A 21,517-nucleotide genomic window follows, 5' to 3' on the forward strand; every position below is an offset into this window, starting at 1 on the left:
AGCACCACATACCAACAAAGATGTTGTGTCCGCCGAGAACTAAAAAATAAAAATATTAAAAATTCTCTCTCTCTCTCTCTCTCCTCTCTCACTCTCTCTTTAAAAAAAAAAAATAGAGTCATCAGTATTTTCTATTTATTTTCAGAGTGTTGTGGATAGAACCCAAGGCCTCACACATGCTGAGCAGGCACACTACCACTGAGCTACATCCCCAGTCCTGGGGACCTTAATATATTTTCTGAGTGTAAAAGGGTCCTGAGACCAAAAAGGTTGAAATTTGATGGTTCAGTTTATAAAGTGATCAGACTAAGATGCTAGCAAACTGACATTTCTATCTTAAAATTCTAGCCATTACCTCAGGTTAATCAAAGATTAGCCAACCTCTTCTAAATTCAGATAACCCAAAATTGTCTGTGAAGATAAACAGTTGTGTCAGATGTAAGTTAAGTAATACCTTCTGATAAATAGTTCAGAGTCTGCAAACTTCTGGGCCAGACTGCATCACTACTGGATCAAAAGTCATGCCTGCACATAGAGGATGGTAATTGAATATCCTAACACAAATTAGGGGTTTGGAAGAAGCATACTCTTTAATTGCGCACCTTATCTATTCTGTGGTTTCTAAAATGTAACCCACAAACTGCAGAGTTCTTAGTCTACTTAAACATGCAATTTAAAATCCATTATCCAGCAGTATAATTCGCAAAGACTGTATAAAGACTAGTTATGCAATAGCAACATCAGGAATATAGTCATGGTTTAAGATAGGTCACTCAGTCTCCTCTTTAGTCTGCAAAACAATGTTTTGCTCTCTGTAAGCTCCCTAAGAAGAGACATTACTGATAAATGCTGACTGAAATGCAATGTCTTATTTTTTTTTCCTTTGCAGGAAATCAGGATTTATCAAACCACTTACTGGCAAAATGGTTAAAAACATAAACATAAACAGAGATAGATGCACCTGCATGCCAATCTCAGTTCAGATACTTAGCAGCAGTGTGACTTCAGGCCAATTGCTTACTGACTTGAATCCCAGTCAGTAAAACGGGGATACTAAAATCTTTATCTGGACTGGGAGTGCAGTTCAGTGGTAGAGCATTCACCTAGCATGTGCAAAGTCTTGGGTTCAATCCCCAGTGCCACAAAACAAATACTTTATTCAGTGGATTAAGAAAGAATTAAATTAACTAATAGTTAAAAAGCAGTTATTCCAGGGCCAGATCTATACCAAGCACCTGAATATTTGGCTGCTATTTCAAATATTATTATTGTCCTCAGTAGGAGATAAAAACCAAAGGCCTTCTTATTATCAATCACTTTTCCTCTTCCCTTAGGAAACACTCAGGACTAATAATATGGAACTATAAAGAAAAGTGAGCCTCTGTTATCTGTTCTCTACAAGGAAAGGCAATCTTCTATAGCCTCCTAAAATGAACTTTTTTTATTGAAGCCTTTTAAAAAATTATTGCCTTATAATTAAGAAAATTTCAAGCTGGGCACAGTGGCACACACGTATAATCCCAGCTACTAGGGAGGCTGAGAAAAAAGAATCACCAAGTTTGAGGTCAGCCTCTACAACTTGAAAAGACCCTGTCTTAAAATAAAAACAAAAAGGACAGGAGTGGCGCTGGGTACATAGATCAGTGGTAGAGCAGCCCCGAGTTCAAATCCCAGTACTGAAAAAATAAAAAGATGGCATTGTATTGCTTAACTGATATTTTCTTTCTCAATGAAAAATAAAATAAAATAATGGCTTATCTTTGAATTCATGACATTTGGATTCCATGAACTACAGGGATTGAACTAAAAAATACTACAGTACCCAAATAATCCCCCAAAGTGTCTCCTGTATTATTGTACTTGTCACACTATCTTGTGACATGTAACCAGCCATCAGCCCTAATGTGCTTATCAACTGGCACAAAGACATCTCAGATTTGTTGAATGACTGCAGGCATGGGCTTGATCTGATCTCATTCACCATTCATACTGTAAGACTCTGAAAAAGCATGACCAAAGGGTGTCTATTTCTCTTCTTGGAATACAACAGCCTTTAATTATATAGTATCTGGTGTTGAGCATACTAGTTTCATGCATGTGAATTTCATCTATCCAGCTGTAGTATAAAAATCCCAAGATAAAAATTGTCTAAATCTCATAAATGTTTTGCCTTCCCTCCAGTGCTGGTGGCATGGCATATACTTAGTGAGCAATTGCTTAAAACTTTTTTTTAACATCTCTTTATATAGATATGATCATATTCCTGCCAGTCTGACTTCCCAAAAATCTTGGGTAGGAGGTCTTTTAATTCCTTAGGCTACTGTAACAGTTCAAAGCCCTAAGAGTATCTTTCTCCACAAATACTGGTTATTTATGGGACTTGTGTCTGCTGATTCAGAGTCAGACCTACAGTAAAAGAATTACAAACTACTGAGCAGATGGTCTGAGGCACAGTCACCGCTGTCAGACACTGCCCATAGCCCCTCTGATGTTTTGTTTTTTAAAATCAGTTCTGGGGTTCATCTCCCAACTTCTGTTTGGTTCCCTTCCAATGAAGCTGCTTTGTTATTATTTTGGGAAACCCAGAATTGCCCCAGGGTAACCATCGTCATTGCCTAACTGATGCCTCAAGGTTAGATAAGCCTTGGGGTGTAACTCAAGTCCCAGAGCTCCCACGGGATCAGGCTAGGCCAGGACTTCATCTGAAACTGCATCCTTGCTTGGCTTCTTTCTTTGTCACTTGTCCTGCTCCCCCCATTCTCCCCACCCCCATTCTTTTTTTTAACAGCAGCTAGTGAGGCAGTTAAGCTCTGAATTTAATAGTGTTTGAATTTTAGCAATAAAATAATGGGGAAAATGTTTTGTGTTCCGTGATTTAAATTTTTGAAGTATTATTCGCCCTGGGTGTATATTCTTGAAATTCACTATGAACATTATAAACCATCAACAAAATTAGAACAGAGGAATCATTCTGCCCTGCCCTTTAGGAGGACATGTTTGCTCTGCATTGAGAAGCATGATAGGAATAAGGAAATGAACAAACAATAAGAACTGAACAAATATTTCACAATCAATTCTAATTTATTTATAGGTGACATTTTAAAGAACATCTGCTTTTCTTTTTTAATTTTTCTTTTTTTAGTTGTAGATGGACACAATACCTTTATTTAATTTATTTATGTATATGTGGTGCTGAGGATTAAACCTAGTGACTCACACGTGCTAGGCAAGCGCTCTACCACTGAGCTACGACCCCAGCCCCAATATCTGCTTTTTTTGATGAAAACCTCAGTGGTATTTTAGAACGAAAAAGGCAATGCAAAACAAATTGATGAATCCCCTGATGCTGTCTGGCATATGACTTGATAAAATGAATTGTATGTACTGATTGATACATCATCACTCAACCCATAATAGAAATGCATCTTTTAACAGGCCTCAATTCTTGTTACATCCTTTGTAATACTCTGGAATCTCAAAAAACATAACAAATGGCACAGCTACACAAGATAACACACTTCAGCCTGCAGTCTCACAAATTTGTGTTCTTCAAAGTTCTTGGGTGTGATAGATATGGAAAACAGTATAGAGATTCCTCGGAAACCTGGGAATGGAACCACCATTTGACCCAGCTATCCCTCTCCTCGGTCTATACCCAAAGGACTTAAAAACAGCATACTACAGGGACACCGCCACATCAATGTTTATAGCAGCACAATTCACTATAGCTAAACTGTGGAGCCAACCTAGATGCCCTTCAGTGGATGAATGGATAAAAAAATGTGGCATATATAACAATGGGATTTTACTCAGCAATAAAAGAGAATAAAATCATTGCATTTGCAGGTAAATGGATGGTGTTGGAGAAGATAATGCTAAGTGAAGTTAGCCAATCCCAAAAAAACAAATGCTGAATGTTTTCTCTGATATAAGGAGGCTGACTCATAGTGGGGTAGGGAGGGGGAGCATGGGAGGAATAGATGAATTCTAGATAGGGAAGAGGGGTGGAACGGAAAGGGAGTGGGCAGGGGATTAGCAAGGATGGTGGAATGTGATAGACATCATTATCCAAAGTACATGTATGAAGACACGAAATGGGTGTCAACATACTTTATATACAGAGATATGAACAATTGTGGTATATATGTGTAATAAGAATTGTAATGCAAAAAAAAAACAAAGTACATGTATAAAGACATGAATTGGCATGAACATACCTTATATACAAAGATATGAAAAATTGTTCTTTATATGTTGTAATAAGAATTGTAATGCAGTCCGCTGTCATGTATTTTAAAAAATAAAATCAATGAAAGAAAGAAAGAAAGAAAGAAAGAAAGAAAGAAAGAAAGAAAGAAAGAAAGAAAAATATAGTAGTGTGAGTAGTTAAAAAAGCAAAAGCCTTGAAATTAGTCAGCCTTGGGAATGACTTCTTGATCTTCTCCTTCTTTAATGGCCTTAAGGAAGTTGCTTAATCTTCCTGAAATTCTATTTCCTCAATAAGACTGTTGTAAGAAATGAAGGAGCTAAGGTGTATCTGGTAAGGTGACTGTTTAAGATGTTAATCTTTGTCTTTCTTTGGCTGTAGGTATTTTTGCCTTTCCCACCCAAGAAAAGTAACCAAATCTGCCTCCAGCAGTGTTTAATGACTTTAATGCTATAGGCCAAAATTAAAAGTTGGTCTGAGGTGTGGAGGAGTAGCTCAGTAGTAAAGGGCATGCTTAGCAAGAACAGGGCCCTGGGTTATACCACCTGAATTAAAAAAAAAAAAAATTGCCTGACAACCAGAAAACAACATTCCATCTTGTCTTGAAAGTAACAACTGCTGGATTGTCCCAGGTAGCAAGAGACACCAAGGAGTGGGAGAAGTATAGGCCAACATTGGAGAAAAACTATGTGGGAAGCATGTCCCCATGTTTAGGGGGATGCATTTATGGGCTTCAAGAGAATCAGGAACATGTACCCTATAATATTCTCCACCCAGTAGTTGGGTCACGGTATGGTACATCTGAGGGGGCAAGACAGGTTGGCCATAGACTTCAAGGCTACCAATTTTAGTGTGGGATTCTGGTTCAATTTTTGCTCAGAAGTAGTAGAATCATCCACCCCCAAAGACAATACCACCTAGACACAGGAGAAATGAGCTCCCTCCTGGATTCCATGCCTAGAGGGGGTCTACTTTGGCCCTTTTGCACTATGCCTCTCTGTATGGGGAAGAGGGTCTGCAAGTGACAAATACACCCCAAACCCACACCTCTCCTTTCTAAAATGCTCCACTTAGATGAGACCCCAGAATTATCAGCCCAATGGCCCTGAACTTCTAGAGCCTGAGCCAGCCTCTTTCTAGTATCCATTTTCCCAAAGGCAGCGTGCCCTGTGAACATACCCTCACCTGAAAAAATAGTTAAAAAGTGACTTTGGGGCAGGGGTGGCAGGTTGAGTGAACAGAGCTTGGATGTGCAAACTGGGCTATAAGCACACATGTATGCAAATTCCCTTATTGTATAAGACAGAGCTGGTGTAAAAAGAGGGAGAAGGGAGGTGTAAAAATGGAAAAACACCAAATGTATAGAGAAAAGCATTTTTTTTCTGTACTTATACCACTCTCAACATTTCTGACACCCAATAAGTGGGGATTTTCTCCATACCAAGCAATTCTCCAAATCTCTGTGGACAACAATTGGTGTCCTGCATTTTAACTCAATTCTGACACAGACTACTAGGAGTTAGTGCAAACTCCACAGGTTAAGGTCTCAGTCCCACAAGACTGCCCCTACATCAAACAACAATCCAAAGTCCAGGTGGTTACCCATGCTTCTGACAGACTAGCTCTAAGTGGGAGGCTCCCATGACCTCCTCTTTAGATTCAATCATTTGTAAGAATGGCTCACAGAACTCAGGGAAACACTCAATCTATTAGTCATAAAGGATACAAGTCAGAAACAGCCAAGTAGAAGAGGAACACTTACAGCTCCTCAGGGTTGTGGGCCAGAAACCAGAGTCACTGGGCAGCATGTGCTTTACCTTCTTCTTGTTTCCACAATCAATGTTGGGACGTCAAGATCTAGCCCATGAACCCTTGTCATCAATGCCTCTGTGTTATCAGTCTGAACACAAATCTGTGATTCTGGGGACCCTGACAATCTACCCTTTTCCATCCCTATAGAATTTTAAGTTCCAGTAAAAAATAACCAGGAAAGAGACATAAAAATTTTGAATCTATTTCCATTGCAAATAAAAACTAGAAAACAGAACAATTAAAATCTTCTGAAAGTATCTGAATATCAGACTGGAAACAAGTCTTTCTCACTAAAGTTTACTTTCTTGTTTGTTAAATTATTCTTTTATTTGGGGAAATTTAGTTGTAAAGGTTACATTTGATAAGGCTTAGTCACAATGAATACATTTGTTGTGTAGTTCGATCACTTGGAATTACAAAATTGGATCTCTCAAGTTAAAAAAAAAATTATTCACCACTGAATTGAACTTCCCATTGTAAATATCTGGCCTAATGGAATAAATGTGTTATTAAAAAGAAATTAAGAAGACTGGATGATGGCAGTTCAGGAGGCCTCGCTCTGGACAAGACTCGATGCTACTGGGCCCCAGTGATAGAGCAGACTCTGGGTCCCCAGGGATGGAGGGGTCTAAGATGTCTAGCAGCACCACACAGGTAAGCTTCATAGCCAGTGCTGCATCCAGCCTCTGAAACTGGACACGAGCTTCAAGATTCTGGACTGTGTTGCCATCCAAGAGCTCACAGCTCCATTATTTGCCACAGCCCAGGCAAAACCAGGAAACAACCTGGAGGAAAAGGCTAACTCAAGAGAGGAGCCACTTATTGAAATGCCAGGATGGTGTCTCTTGCAGATTTGTAGATGATGTCTACAGAAAGTACTAACAGCTTCACTTTGATCTGGGAAGCATCTGATGGTAGCACTATGGAGAATCTCAGCCAAAAACTGAAGGTCACTGGGGACCTTTTTGACCTCATGTCAGGCCAGACAGATGTGGATCACCAGCTGTGTGAAGAATGCACAGATACACTTTTAGACCACCTGGATACTCAGCTCAATGTCACTGAAAATGAGTGTCAGAACTACAGATGCTGTCTGGATACCCTAGAGCAAATGAATGAGGATGACAGTGAACAACTACAGAGAGAGCTTAAGGAGCTGGCATTAGAGGAGAAAAGGCTGATCCAGGAGCTGGAAGATGTGAAAAAGACTGCAAGGTAGTGGTAAAAAATCTGGAGAAGGTCCAGGCTGAGACTGAGAGACTGGATCAGGAGGAAGCTCAGAATCAGAGAGAATATAGTGAACTTAAATGACAACAGCTAGAGCTAGATGATGAGCTGAAGAGTTTAGAAAATCAGATGCGGTATGCCCAGATGCAGCTGGACAAGCTGAAGAAAACCAACATCTTTAATGCGACCTTCCATGTCTGGCACAGTGGATAATTTGGCACAATTAATAATTTCAGGTGGGTCATCTGCCCAGTGTTCCTATGGAATGGAATGAGATTAATGCTTCTTGGGGACAAACTGTGTTGCTGCTTCATGCCCTGGCCAATAAGATGGGTCTGAAATTTCAGAGATATTGACTTATTCCCTGTGGAAATCATTCATATCTGGAGTCTCTGACAGACAAATCTAAGGAGCTGCCATTATATTGTTCTGGATGTTTGCGGTTTTTCTGGGACAACAAATTGGACCATGAAATGGTGGCGTTCCTGAACTGTGTGCAGCAATTCAAAGAAGAGGTAGAGAAAGGCAAAACACAATTTTGTCTTCCTTACAGGACGAATGTGGAAAAAGACAAGATTGAAGACATAGGAGGCAGTGGCAGCTCCTGTTCCATCAAAACCCAGTTTAACTGCAAGAAACAGTGGACAAAACCTCTCAAGTTCATGCTAACAAATCTTAAGTGGGGTGTTGCTTGGGTATCCTCACAGTTTTATAACAAATGACTTTCTTTTTTTCTTAGAAGGATATTTGTCTTAAAGGCTTTAAATTTTGTTTGCAAAAAAAGTTTTAAATTTGGAAAATATTAAATAGCACATGTTTACAATACCAAAAGAGACAAAAGCCAGTTTATTTTAAAATATCATATGACAGATAGTTTCCAGAGCTACAACATGCCATCTATAGCTACCAGCCCTTGTCACAGTTTTGCTCCTAATCCCATGCCTTCTCTTCCCTTTATCCCCTGAATAAACAACTAATTTAGATTTTCTCCTCCTTCTTCTTCTCCTTCTCCTTCTCCTTCTCCTTCTTCTTCTTCTCTATGTGTTTTCACTGGATTTTATCTCTCTCAACTTCCTGCACTTAAAATATGAAATCCAAGCTTTTATCTCCACTGAGACGATAAGATGTTTGAAACACACAGTTGTATTAAGTGTAAAAATGACATCTAAGCTTTGCCTGGTCACCATGTGATGTGATCAGAAGCTTGAAATTTAACACTTTTCACTCGGTTCAAGTACTGAATGCCTATTTTCTCTGTGTTAGAGTTATGAAATGGTGTTTGATACTATTTGAGACATATGGAGACATTTAATTATTTGTAATAAAATATTTGCAATAGTCTAAAAAAAAAGAGAGAAATTAACATCTTTTTGCCTTTGACTAGCACATTGTACTCCGAGTACTTTTATTTTTTTCCTGTTTGGTGACAGCATAAACTGGAAGTACTAGTTGTGCCACCTCTCTGACACTTGAAAAGCTGATGACAGGAGGCAGAAAGAACCGTCACAGCTGATTTCATGTTACAGAATGTTAATAGACTCTGCCTAACTACACTTGCAGTGGTTCAGGGATTTAAATAGGAATCCCCAAGGGTATGCAGCAAGAACACTTTCTGCATGGGAGAATTACTAAAATAGACAAATAATTTCTTTGAAAATTGTATTGGATAGCTCAGATTTCAATACATTCCAACAGATAAAAATTATCTATTTTTTTCTCCCCCTGTCTACTGCACTTCCAGGTTTACTTGAACCTGGAAAAAGCTTGAACTCTGAAATCAGTCTGGTTTCAAATGCCAACTTGACATCTTGGACAGTTATTTCACTTTTTTATATGTAAAGTGGGACTATAATAGCACCCAAGGGAATTTTTTTTTTACTAGGATTAAATGAAATGACCAACTTCTAAGTATAGTGACTGACCAGTGACAAGTACCAGGGGATGATTTTGCTGCTTTATTGTTGTTAAAATGAGATTAAAAAGCAAACAGGCTGTACTCAGCAACTTGGTGAGGCTATAAGTAACTTAGCCAGACCCTGTCTAAAATAAAACATAAAAAGGGGTAGGGATATTATGGCTCAGTGGTTGAGTACCCCTGGGTTCAATCTCAGGTATATAAAATAAAGATTTATAGACAAATGAAATAAAAAATCATTTTTACTTTCATTTAAAAACTAAAATATCATAAGTCATATTATGATAAAACATTCATGAAATTACTGAAAATATCCTGAAGTTATATTATTTAGTACACTTTTATCTGATCCAAATGCCAAGGGGTTTGACCCAACGTACATTGATCTTATGTTCCATGGAACCCACTGGTCCAGTTCTGTACCTAAGGGAGGTTTGATCTAAAAGTCTGGTCCTATCTGCTATTCAGAAGGATTCAAAACCTTGGCTTAACTTAGAATTTGATCTAGCCCCTCCAGAAATCCTTCAATGGGAATGACTTGAGGGGCTGGGGATGTGGCTCAAGCGGTAGCGCGCTCACCTGGCATGCATGCGGCCCGGGTTCAAAGCCCTTCAATAGATGAATGGATTAAAAAAATATGGCATTTATACACAATGGAGTATTACTCTGCAATAAGAAATGACAAAATCATAGAATTTGGAGGGAAATGGATGGCATTAGAGCAGATTATGCTAAGTGAAGCTAGCCAATCCTTAAAAAACAAATGTCAAATGTCTGCTTTGATATAAGGGGAGTAACCAAGGACAGGGTAGAGACAAAGAGCTGGAGAAGAAGAATAACACTAAACAGGGATGATAGGCGGGAGGGAAAGTGAGAGTTAAGGGAAATTGCATGGAATTGGAAGGTGAGCCTCAGGGTTATACACAATTACATATAAGAGGAAAGGAGGAGTAGGAGGAAAATTATAGAAGTGGAAGAAACGATTTATAGTAGAGGGGGTGGAGAGAGAGAAGGGGAGGGGAGGGGAGGGGAGGGGTGAGGGGACAGTGGAGAATGGGATAGACAGCAGAATACATCAGTCACTAGAAAGGCAATTTGTAAATCAATGGAAATGTAACTGATGTGACACAGCAATCTGTATACGGGGTAAAAATGGGAGTTCATAACACACTCGAATCAATCTGTGAAATATGGTATAATAAGAACTATGTAATGTTTTGAACAACCAACAATAAAATAAAATTAAAAAAAAAAACTCTTGAAACAGGCTTTTCAACATGCTTTATGGAGGAAGCAGATGGCCAAAATGGTGAGAAATGACAGCTATATTCAAAACCCTAAATAGACTTTGGTAGCTGAACAGGTTGATGTAAAATGATGCCTGTATATGAAAAGCCAAATGTGCTCATGTGGATCTCCAGTTTAGCGCTGAGCTATCAGCCTTATAATTTGTTTATGGACTTCCTGGAGACTGGGTTTCACAGATTTCTCTATTGAAAATATTTCTTTCTCTTTGAGAATGCTTGTCTAAGGGGCTGAGGTTGGGCTCAGCGGCAGAGTGATTGCCTAGCATGCGTGAGGCACTGGGTTCGATCCCTAGCACCATATACAAAAAAAATAAGCAAATAAAGTAAAGGTATGCTGACCATGTACAACTATAAAAAATTTTTTAAACAGAAAATAAAATGCTTGTCTAAGAAAAAAAAAAAAAAGATGTTGTATCCGCCGATAACTAAAAAATAAATATTAAAATTCTCTCTCTCTCTCTACTCTCTCACTCTCTCTTTAAAAAAAATAAAATAAATAAAAAATAAACTTTAAAAAAAAAAGAGAGAGAATGACTTGAGACAAGTAAAAATCAGACTTGTCACCAAGGTCTAGGTCAAAATCAGAATTTTTCTCTTTGATGCACTCTACATTTATTATTGCTGTTGTTGTTGTTATTATTATTTCTTTTTGGTACTGAAGATTGAACCCAGGTGTACTCTACCACTGAGCTACATCCCTAATTTCCTTTATTTTATATTTTGAGACAGGGGCTCACTGAATTGTTGAGCATCTAATGAAGTTGCTGAGACTGACCTCAAATTTGCCATTCTTCTACTCTCAGCCTCCTAAGTTACTGGCATTAAAGGCATGTGCCATGATTTCTGGCTATCTTTATTATTTAAAAAAATAAAGTAAAAGCAAGGGATAGCAGACCGTAACACATAATACTCCATTTTCTCTCATAAACTGCCCAGCCTGTTGTAGTTAGTTAGGACCATGTGACTAGCTCTCGTCAATGAGCTATGAAAGGAGTCAATATGTGTCAGTTTCAGGTTTAGACAAATAAAAAGCCTGATTCTCTAGACTTCCTTATTTTGCCACTCTAACTTAAGTGGCCCTGTGGGTCCCTGAGCAGCGGTGTGGAGCAAGACCACTGCCTGCCTTACTGGAACAATGTATGCAAGTGAGGAATGAATTTTTGTTGTACTAAGTCACTGAGGTTTGAGAGTTGTTGGTCATTATACCTTAATTTAATCTGTCCTAATTTACAGCAGTCCCCTAAACATAATGCTCAAACATGAGTTCTATCACTTACAAATTGAGTGAATTTGGGGAAGTTATTTAACCTTTTTTGCTTCATTTCCTCAAATGTAGAGTGAGGACTACAACTTTCTTAAGTAAGATTGAGAGATTAAATAACATAGTATATGCAAATTTCTTAGCACAGATGTAAATTGCTTGGCACATAGAAAAAGCTCAATAATACTAAATATATTATTATTCCCAGGCCACTACATTCCAGCTGAATTGAGAAATCATTTCCTTTAGTTTTCTATAGCCCTTCACATTACTGACTTGTACTATATTTATTTGTTTCCATGTCTATGTCCCTCATTAACTTCTGAATAACTAGAAGTCAGTGAAAATGGCATTGTTTTATTTTATTCACAATCTAGTCTCAGCACCTAGAACACTGTTTGCAATAGTAGGTACTCCATAAATATTTGTATTAAAGATAAGAAAAACAAAGTGTTTTTACTACAGAAACCACTTAACACAAAACATCCGAAATCAGATGTGTATAGGTTTTTCCCTACACACCAACTGAACACATCCAGAACAGATACCAACTGGATGTCCTCTAATTCAATTTGATTTGGACACTATCTACCTGGAGATCCCACAGGATGAGGGCTTAAGTTCATAACATTGCCTCCACTTCACATGCCAGTCACAAGAAATAGGTTGTCACCTAGACTTCTAACCCACTAGCTATAAACCAGGTATTCTCATGAATCCCTCCTCAGGTTCACAGAACTCAGAAACTACATTTCCCCATTGATCACAAAGTATGTAGTTAAACAGTCAGATGGAAGAGGGGCATAGAGCAAAGTATGTGGAAAGGAGCACAGAGGTTCCATGCCTCCTCTGAGAGCCTCACCCTCTGGGAACCACCACTCTACTGTTCAGCTCTCCAGAAGCTCTCTGAACCCAGTTCTTCTTCTTTTTTTTTTTAATGGAGGCTTCATTACATAGGCTTAATTGATTAAATCCTTGGCCATGGGAGATTAACTCAATCCTCAGCCCCACTCCCCTCCTGGGAGTTTGGGAGGTAGGGCTGAAAGTCCTAACTAGTCCTTTTTTAAAAAAAAAAAATTATTTTTTTTTATTGGTTGTTCACAACATTACAAAGCTCTTGACATATCATATTTCATACATTAGATTGAAGTGGGTTATGAACTCCCAATTTTACCCCAAATGCAGATTGCAGAATCACGTGGGTTACATATCCACATTTTTACATAATGCCCTATTAGTAACTGTTGTATTCTGCTACCTTTCCTATCCCCTACTATCCCCCCTCCCCTCCCCTCCCATCTTCTCTCTCTACCCCATCTACTGTAATTCATTTCCCTCCATGTTTGTTATCCCATTCCCCTCATAACCTCTTATATATAATTTTGTAAAACAATGAGGGTCTCCCTCCATTTCCATGTGATTTCCCTTTTTTTTTCCCTTTCCCTCCCGACTCATGTCTCTGTTTAATGTTAAACTTTTCTTCCTGCTCTTCCTCCCTGTTCTGTTCTTAGTTGCTCTCATTATATCAAAGAAGACATTTGGTATTTGTTTTTTAGGGATTGGCTAGCTTCACTAAGCATAATCTGCTCTAGTGCCATCCATTTCCCTGCAAATTCTATGATTTTGTCATTTTTTATTGCTGCGTAGTACTCCATTGTGTATAGATGCCACATTTTTTTTATCCATTCATCTATTGAAGGGCATCTGGGTTGGTTCCACAGTCTAGCTATTGTGAATTGTGCTGCTATGAACATCGATGTGGCAGTATCCCTGTAGCATGCTCTTTTAAGGTCTTCAGGGAATAGTCCAAGAAGGGGAATAGCTGGGTCAAATGGTGGTTCCATTCCCAGCTTTCCCAGGAATCGCCATACTGCTTTCCAAATTGGCCGCACCAATTTGCAGTCCCACCAACAATGTACAAGTGTACCCTCTAACTAGTCCTTATAGTCATGTCTTGGTCTTTCTGATGACCTGTCCCATCCCAATGCTATTTAGGAACTCCCTGCCAACAGTCATGTTATTAGCATATAAAAGATACAACTTCTGAGACTCCAAGAGTTTTAAGGACTATATGCCAAGAAACAAGGATGAAAATCAAATGTATACATATATGTTATTATATCTCATGATATCACAATTTAATAACTAATAAGCATGATATGCTCAGCAGAGTCAGTACTCAATAGACTTTTTATTGATTGAATGAATACAGTAACGAATCAACCAACTAATACATGCTTATAGCTTGTCTTTCCCCGTAAGTAAACTAACTTTTAAAAAGGAAACCCTTTTAACATAATACCTGTACACTCCCATTTTTTTCCTTCTGCTGCTGTCTCTGAGTTCTTCTGTCATGGCAGAATGGCTACCTATTTCATTTACATTTGTGTTCTCTTCCTTAGCATACTTCCAGAAAACATTCAAGAGTTGCCTTGCAACCAGGAAGGGTCTGGTGACTAGCTTTCACCAATGGAAAGTAAGCAGAACTGATGTACCTATCTTCAGGCCCAGTCCATAAAACACTGTCCTTGAAATCCTCCCTCATTTGTTACTCCTTGGATGAGATGCTAAGGAACAAGTAGAGAATTCCAAGCCCCAAAAGACAACTAGAGCCACCAGATGAAAGATACTTAGCTCTTGAGTCCCTGAATGACTGAGGAGTTAACCTTCACCTGCTTCACCCCCAATCAAATCATACCGGACTGTGACATGAACAAGAAATAATTATTGTGAGCCATTGCTGTGGTGTACACCTGCAATCCCAGCTACTCGGTAGTTTGAGCAGGAGGATCTCAAGTTCAAGGCCGACCTGGACAATTTTTGAGACTCTGTGTAAAAATAAAAATAAAAAAGGGTTGGGAATGTAGTTCAATGATAAAGCACCTCTGGGTTCAATCCCCAGTACATGAAAAGAAAGAAAGAAAAAAGAATTATTGTATTTAACCATTGAGATTTTGGATTGTTAATTCTATTTAGAGCCTTCTGTTCACCCCTAACGAATTTAGGGGTGGAATAAAAAGCACTGAAACAGCTTGGGATACCCCAGTCGTCATCCTCAGTCCATCAGGGTTTTGAAGGAGCAGGTCCTTGCGTGTGCATGCTGACCACTGGACTCCTAGGTGGCCACACTTCCTTCTTGATACAGATCTACCGTGGACTTGGCTACTGCTTTCCATGGGAGGACCAAGGAGTAGCAATTTCTTATGCCCATGAGGTGGCCTGGCCTGGTAACAGGCACTGCTTCCTGAGCCTGAGTTTCATTTCTGCTTACACAGCTTAGACCTGATTTGGGGCTTTTTAGTTTAATTATACCTAATTATACCAGGAGTTCCTAAGAATGAGAACTTGCTTTGCTCTTGTGGGTCCTGTTCTAGAGCTAAAAGTCCTACTACAGATGCTCATTTCATATTAATTAACCATGGTAAGCATCCTGGAACCAGTTTTCTGTTTGAAGTCATGAGTTTTCATAATTTGCCTCCCACACTCATGCTGTACCCTTGGCCCTAGATAGCAGATCAACCATGTGCTTCAACTATGTCCATTTCCCTTCATTAAAGCCCCTCGGTCCTGCTGAGCTGCCAGAACCCTTACATGCATTTGGGCCCATGACTACCTGGAATGGGTGAGCCTTAAGCCAGATGTCCTCCTGACCTTCCTCTCCAGCCTGAGTGGTACCTTACAGAGGGGTTCTGACATGGCACAGTTGAGAGGGCCTCTGGGCTCCCTTCCCCCCCCCCCACCACCCCATTGGCATTTAGTACCATAATGGATACTTTTCTTGTTTTAAGTATGTTTTAATTATAGAGTACAAATAAGTTAATGGCTTTAGGGCCTTATATTTTTATGCAATATGGATATATAGTACTATATTTAGTATATGCTTATCATGCACACATTATTTTATTGTGCTAAATCAAACCTACCCATATCTTGAAGTTTTGATGACTCAATATGCAGGTTTACAAAGGTTCCAGCCAGTTGCTCCACTATAAAGTCACCATGTAAGCAAACTTTAAAATTTCTTCCTTCTTTAATCTCACTCTTGTTCTACAGTCCTTCCTAATGGGCCTTGCTTTCATTAGCTGACCTGTACTTTTACTGTTCAGCTAAATAGACCTAGTAATTTCTAAACAATGACTTCTATTATTCAATTTAAGGACAGAAAATAAAAACCAAACTTGCTGCTTGTAGGTACATGTTGTCAGTTGTCAATTCTTGGGAAAACAGGTGCTATGAGCAGTCTGTCCTACACTTCTGGCAGCAATAATGACAATAAAAACCTCACCTCTCAGATGTCCTGGAAACACCCAGTTGCCATCCTGGAAGGGCAGAGCATTGCATCTACACACAAGTATTACCACCCACACTAAGAGTCCAGTAAAGACAGTTAACATGGGTGTTTAACATGTGCCAGGCACTGCACTGTAGATTTTATGTACTTGCTTAATCATGGTAGCATTTTTACAAGGTGGATATTATTATTTTCACCCCTGTTTTACTGGTAAGGAAACTGAGGCTTATATACTATTGGGTGCCTTGACCAATGTCTCAGCATCAATTAGGATGGATTCAATTACAAGAAATAAAAACTTATGAGTAATAGCTTATACCAGAGCTTCTCAAAATTTAATGTGTATAAGAATCACTTGGGGGGCTGGGGCTGGGGCTCAGCGGTAGAGCACTTGCCTAACATGTGCCTGGCGTTAGGTTTGATCCTCAGCACCATATAAAAATAAGTAAATAAAATAAAGGTATTATGTCCAACTACAAGTAAAAAATATTTTAAAAAAGAAAAGAATTTTTAAAAAATAATCACTTGGGAATTGTGTTATACCTCAGACTCTAATTTATTATGGAAGAAGAGGGAAGAAGTTCTGCATTATAAGCAACCAAATGATGCCCATGGTAGACTGCAGACCATACTTTGAGTAGCAACTGCTTAAGCCACAAGAATACTTATTGCCTACTAATGAGAGGTTTGAAGGTAAGTGGTTCCAGGTTGATTCAGCAGCTGTACAATTTCCTTTAGGACACAGATTCTTTTCATCTTTTTGATGTGTCATCATAAGCAAGCTTACTTTTTCATCCTCGGCTATTTCCTCATGGTCACAAGATGGCCACCTCTGCTCCAAGCATGACATATTATATGTGGCTACAAACATGATTTATTCCCTGAGATTGGACACATTGCCAGCTTGGGAAAAAAAAAAAACACAATCAAGGAAGACGTAAGGTTGGATATAATTAGGGGTGGGAGAAGTAGAAGGTAAAAAAGCTCACAGATGAGCATTATATGCTGTCTGCCAGTTCTAAGAAATAGCATAGCCAGGATTCTAATCAATCTGAGTTCAAAGTTGCATCACCTCCCTTAGGCTGAATCAACCACAGCTGATGTGACTTGGAATAATCTCAGAAGGCAAATTTAGAGTATGATTGTTCTAAACATACTCTGTTGACATGCACTATGCCAGAATACTTACTGCCTACCTAATGAGAGGTTTGAAGGTAAGTGGTTCCAGGTCGATTCAGCAGCTATATACAATTTCCTTTAGGACACAGATTCTTTTCATCTTTCTGATGTTTCATCATAAGCAAGCTTACTTTTTCATCCTCAGCTATTTCCTCATGGTCACAAGATGAAGAATGAATGCACTATAAAGAAGGGAATGGATCTGTTTGGTGCCTAAAGGTGAAAAGCCAAATAAGCATTGTCTAGTCACAAAGATTCTGCTTCAGCAGATAGCTGTTCTTGTATGCAACAGAGATTATTCATCTGGTTTATCTATATCCATAAAATTATCCCTTTAAAAGACTTATCTTGACTTCAGGCTTACTGGGGAAATCTCTGCATCTTCATTTGACTTGCCAGGTAATTAGATACTAGAAATGGAGGATGCATTCTCTGATTAGTCTACCAGAGAAGATTCTGTTTCTCTAAGAGTAAGTAGTTCCTATTGGAAAGAAACATCTGGGCAAAGTGAACTCAGAGACATATCTATGACCAAACTGAAATTTAATATACTATAAAAGTAGAATTGCAAATCATTGTGAAAGGAACAGATTGTTTAGGAGATGTTGGGAAAACTGGTTTGTTGAATGGAAAAAAATAAAACATAATCCATATCCAACATCACATATGGAATCTAGATCACTTAAAAACCTAAATGTGAATTGTAAAGCTACTTATGTAAATATAAAGTTAACAGATAAAAATACAGACCAGCCAGAGACAGTGATGGTAGTCCCAGCACTCGAGAAGCTGAGGTAGGAGGATCACTTGAGTCCAGGAGCTCAAGATCAGCCTGGGCAACATAGTGAAACCGCACATCAAATGTGTGTGTGTGTGTGTGTGTGTGTGTGTGTGTGTGTGTGTGTGTGTGTAATTTAGAAGCAAAGAGCACATTTTAAATAATATTTCAAAAATGCTGGGCTGGCATTGTGACTCAGCGGTAGAGTGCTTGTCTAGCATGTGTGAGGCCCTGGGTTTGATCCTCAGCTCCACATAAAAATAAAATAAAGATATTGTGTCTAACTACAACTAAAAAACAATAAATTTTTAGGGGGTCAGAGTTGTGGCTCAGAAGTTGAGTGCTCACCTACCATGCATGAGGCACAGGGTTCAATCCTCAGCACCACATAAAAATAAAATAAAGATATTGTGTCCACCTATAACTAAAAAATAAATACTAAAAAAAATAGTACCAAAAAAAATGTAATATCAGTTTACATGGATTAGACTGACTCTCAGGGAATATACAAGAGGATATTCACTGAAGCACTGTTTATGGTTCTGGGGAGTTGAAAGCAACTTGGATGACCATTACTGAAAGAATAAATAGGCTGAATGAAGTGAATTAAATTACACCATAAAAACATGAATAGCTCTTTATAACATAGTACTTAGTGACAAAAGATATGTAATGCAATACTGCTCGTATACGTAAACATACAAGCACATAAAATAAAACAATTTTCATAACATTCAAATTAAAATACATGCATTAAATATGTTAAATTGTCTATAGGAGTACTAGAATGGGAGTGGAATATGATGATAAAAGAGAATTCTCGGTGTGGTAGCACACACCTGTAATCCCAGCAACTTGTGAGGTTGACGCATGAGGATTGCAAGTTTGAGGCCAGGCTCAGTAACTTAGTGAGGCCCTAAGCAACTTAGGGAAAAAAGGTCTGGGGACATAACTTAGTGGTAAAGCACCTTTGGGTTCAATCCCTACTACCAAAAACAAAAACCAATAATAATAACAACAACAAAAAAGGGAATGGATGGATGCATGGGTAGATAGATAAACAGAACTGAGGGGTCCTGTTGGAATCAACAACAATAACATGTGAATAATTAAAGAATATCATTAACTCAACCCTCTGCACCTAAAACCCAAAATGTATTGCTATACGTTAACACATGTAGGCACGCACATATATAGATATGTTTATCTATATATACATATGTACCCATACAAATTTTAAGTTAAACAATGAGTACATGAAAATTCCTGTTTGTTCCTTAGTTTTCTTGTGATTTGATAGATCTCCTGAAAAAAATTGAATCTAAGAGCCTATAAAGCTGAGTAAGAGCTTGGGCCCAGACACCTATCAAAGCTGCCCCCATCCACCCCAGAAATCCTAGTCTGCAAACATCATGTCTCTTTCTACCTACAACTATAAGTTTGGAAGATTTTAGATATTAAAGTTGGATTTCATCTTTCTGTTAGTTAGAATACAAACTTCCTTTCCTTCAGATAGGAGGTTATACATTTTCATTTTTATTTACATTCAGTTACTATTTTCTTTGTCTAATTAAGTTCTTTGGGAAGAGTTAGGCTGTTATTCAACCATGGATAAATTTCTCATTTGCACTAATTGTTTTCATATTGATGCTATTACTACTGTGTATAATTTTCTTGGTCAATGGAGTTTTTATGGAATAAAAGTAGATATATCTTTTTTTGTGTGTTTTAGAAATAACCCCTGACATTTGAGGGATAACATTTAAGATAAAGACAGTATAAATGGAAAACTAGCTCACTGAATAGTAAACAAGCACTTCAAGTGGGGGTGGGAGTGTATTCATAAATGGAAAAGAATGTTTGCACAGGTCAACTGTTGTTTTTAAGTTAACCTTGATGCTAGGATTTAACTATTTTCTTTAAAGGACATTACGTGAGTTAATTTCAAGCCCTCTCAAATCAAAGGGCAATAGAAACAAAATCATGATTATTCTTAGGTCAGTTTGAATTTCAAAATTCCGTAATCTAAATAAAATGCTGAACAAAAAATCCAGATAAATCTTTTGGGGCCTGGATTTTAATACAGGTAAGTTATAAGATGTATAACCAATATATTTAAGAAAAACATCTGTACCCATGAAGAGAACAGTTAAAATACCTCCTGATATAAAAATCCAAATGAATTTAAAGATTCTTTCATAACACCAATAGGGAACTTAGAGAACCTAAAAATGTGTCTTAATTATGTGCTATTTATAGCTATAGTCCAGCTCTAAAGGAACATTATGACTCTGTGGCTTTATGCTTTCTTCCTCTTAAAATGCCATTTATATGCATCCAGGTGTAGCACACTGTGAGTGACTGTGTTCCAGTTTGCCTCTAAGCTATATTAGCTTGGAATGAACTTTACAGAGGAAAGATACTCTAGGCCTTTATCTCTTATAAGATATAAGGCCTAAAGGCAATATTGGAACAAATTCTAATTGGATACCCAGGGACAAAATTCTGTGAACAATGTCACTGCAGTTCCAGAAGTGGAAAATGGAATCAATCCAATTGAAATGCCATATAAAGAAATAATTGACGGAAGGAAGCATGTTTTCCTGAAAAACAAAAATGGGAAGTATTTAAAAATAGGGTTACTAAATTGACAAGGATAGCCTAGGAAAGATGCACTCCTTTAGGATTTCATTCAAGGACCAAGATTTATTGTATTATTTAACCAATTTCTGGGGGAAAATAATATTCTAGGCCTTATCATTTGTATCCTGGTGCTTTCCAATTTGAGAATGAAACTTTTAAAAGGATAGAAAGGCATATAGACTCTTAGAGGACACCAACTCCTGGAAGTGATTTTTTTAAAGAAGTTTCTGCCTAGCATATATTATCTAGACTACAAGCAGAAAGGGCTATAAAATACAGCAACTATTTAATTTTTCATCCATGTATTTTGAGAGTGAAAGAAAGCAGTATTAATATACATGCAAGGGCAATAGGTATAAACCACGACTGTCCCAGGCAAACTGTGTATGGTTCCCCTAACTGTAAACAAGGTGTTATTTCAACAATAGAAAGAAGTTTAGCTGACAAAATTAGAGCTTTATTCTTTTGACCTTAACCAACAAGGAGACTGAGTCAGTTTCCACAAAATTAAGCTCATGAGAGAGGTAAACACTAAACCTTATCATTTATATTTTAAAATAAACAAATTCTTCTGAGTTTCTTGCCAGAGGGAAAGTTTAGAGGGAGTTTATGCCCATTCTATAGAACTCTGAGCCATTTTTGACTAAGAGATAAGGGAAAAGAGCATCAGATAAGGGAAGCCTGAGAGGTCCAAAGATGTCCTTGATCATTCAGTCCCACCTCAACCCAGAGAAGTATCCATATGCAACCACAGGTGGTAGCCATGCTTTCTCAGCCCAAATAATCTAAGCTAGAGAAAAGTCTCCAGTCATATAACCAAGTTTTAATGGCCCCCTACCCGACTCATAGTGGAAACATGGGGGGAGGATTGGATGAACAACCTCTAGTCAACCCTAC

General features: G+C 38.2%; 1 long non-coding RNA gene and 1 pseudogene across 2 annotated transcripts in view; one reads left to right on the forward strand and one right to left on the reverse strand.

Moving 5' to 3' along the window:
* The window catches only part of LOC308647969, a 98,017-nt gene that overhangs the window by 52,421 nt on the left and 24,079 nt on the right, over positions 1-21,517 (reverse strand). The gene's annotated exons all lie outside the window — the stretch shown is intronic.
* On the forward strand, positions 6,638-8,091 carry LOC308648483 (beclin-1-like; annotated as a pseudogene). The gene has a single exon. The product of its transcript is annotated as a beclin-1-like (transcript).

The sequence above is a fragment of the Spermophilus citellus genome (assembly GCF_964194105.1).
Source record: "Spermophilus citellus genome assembly, chromosome: 4".
Taxonomy (NCBI): Eukaryota; Metazoa; Chordata; class Mammalia; order Rodentia; family Sciuridae; genus Spermophilus; species Spermophilus citellus.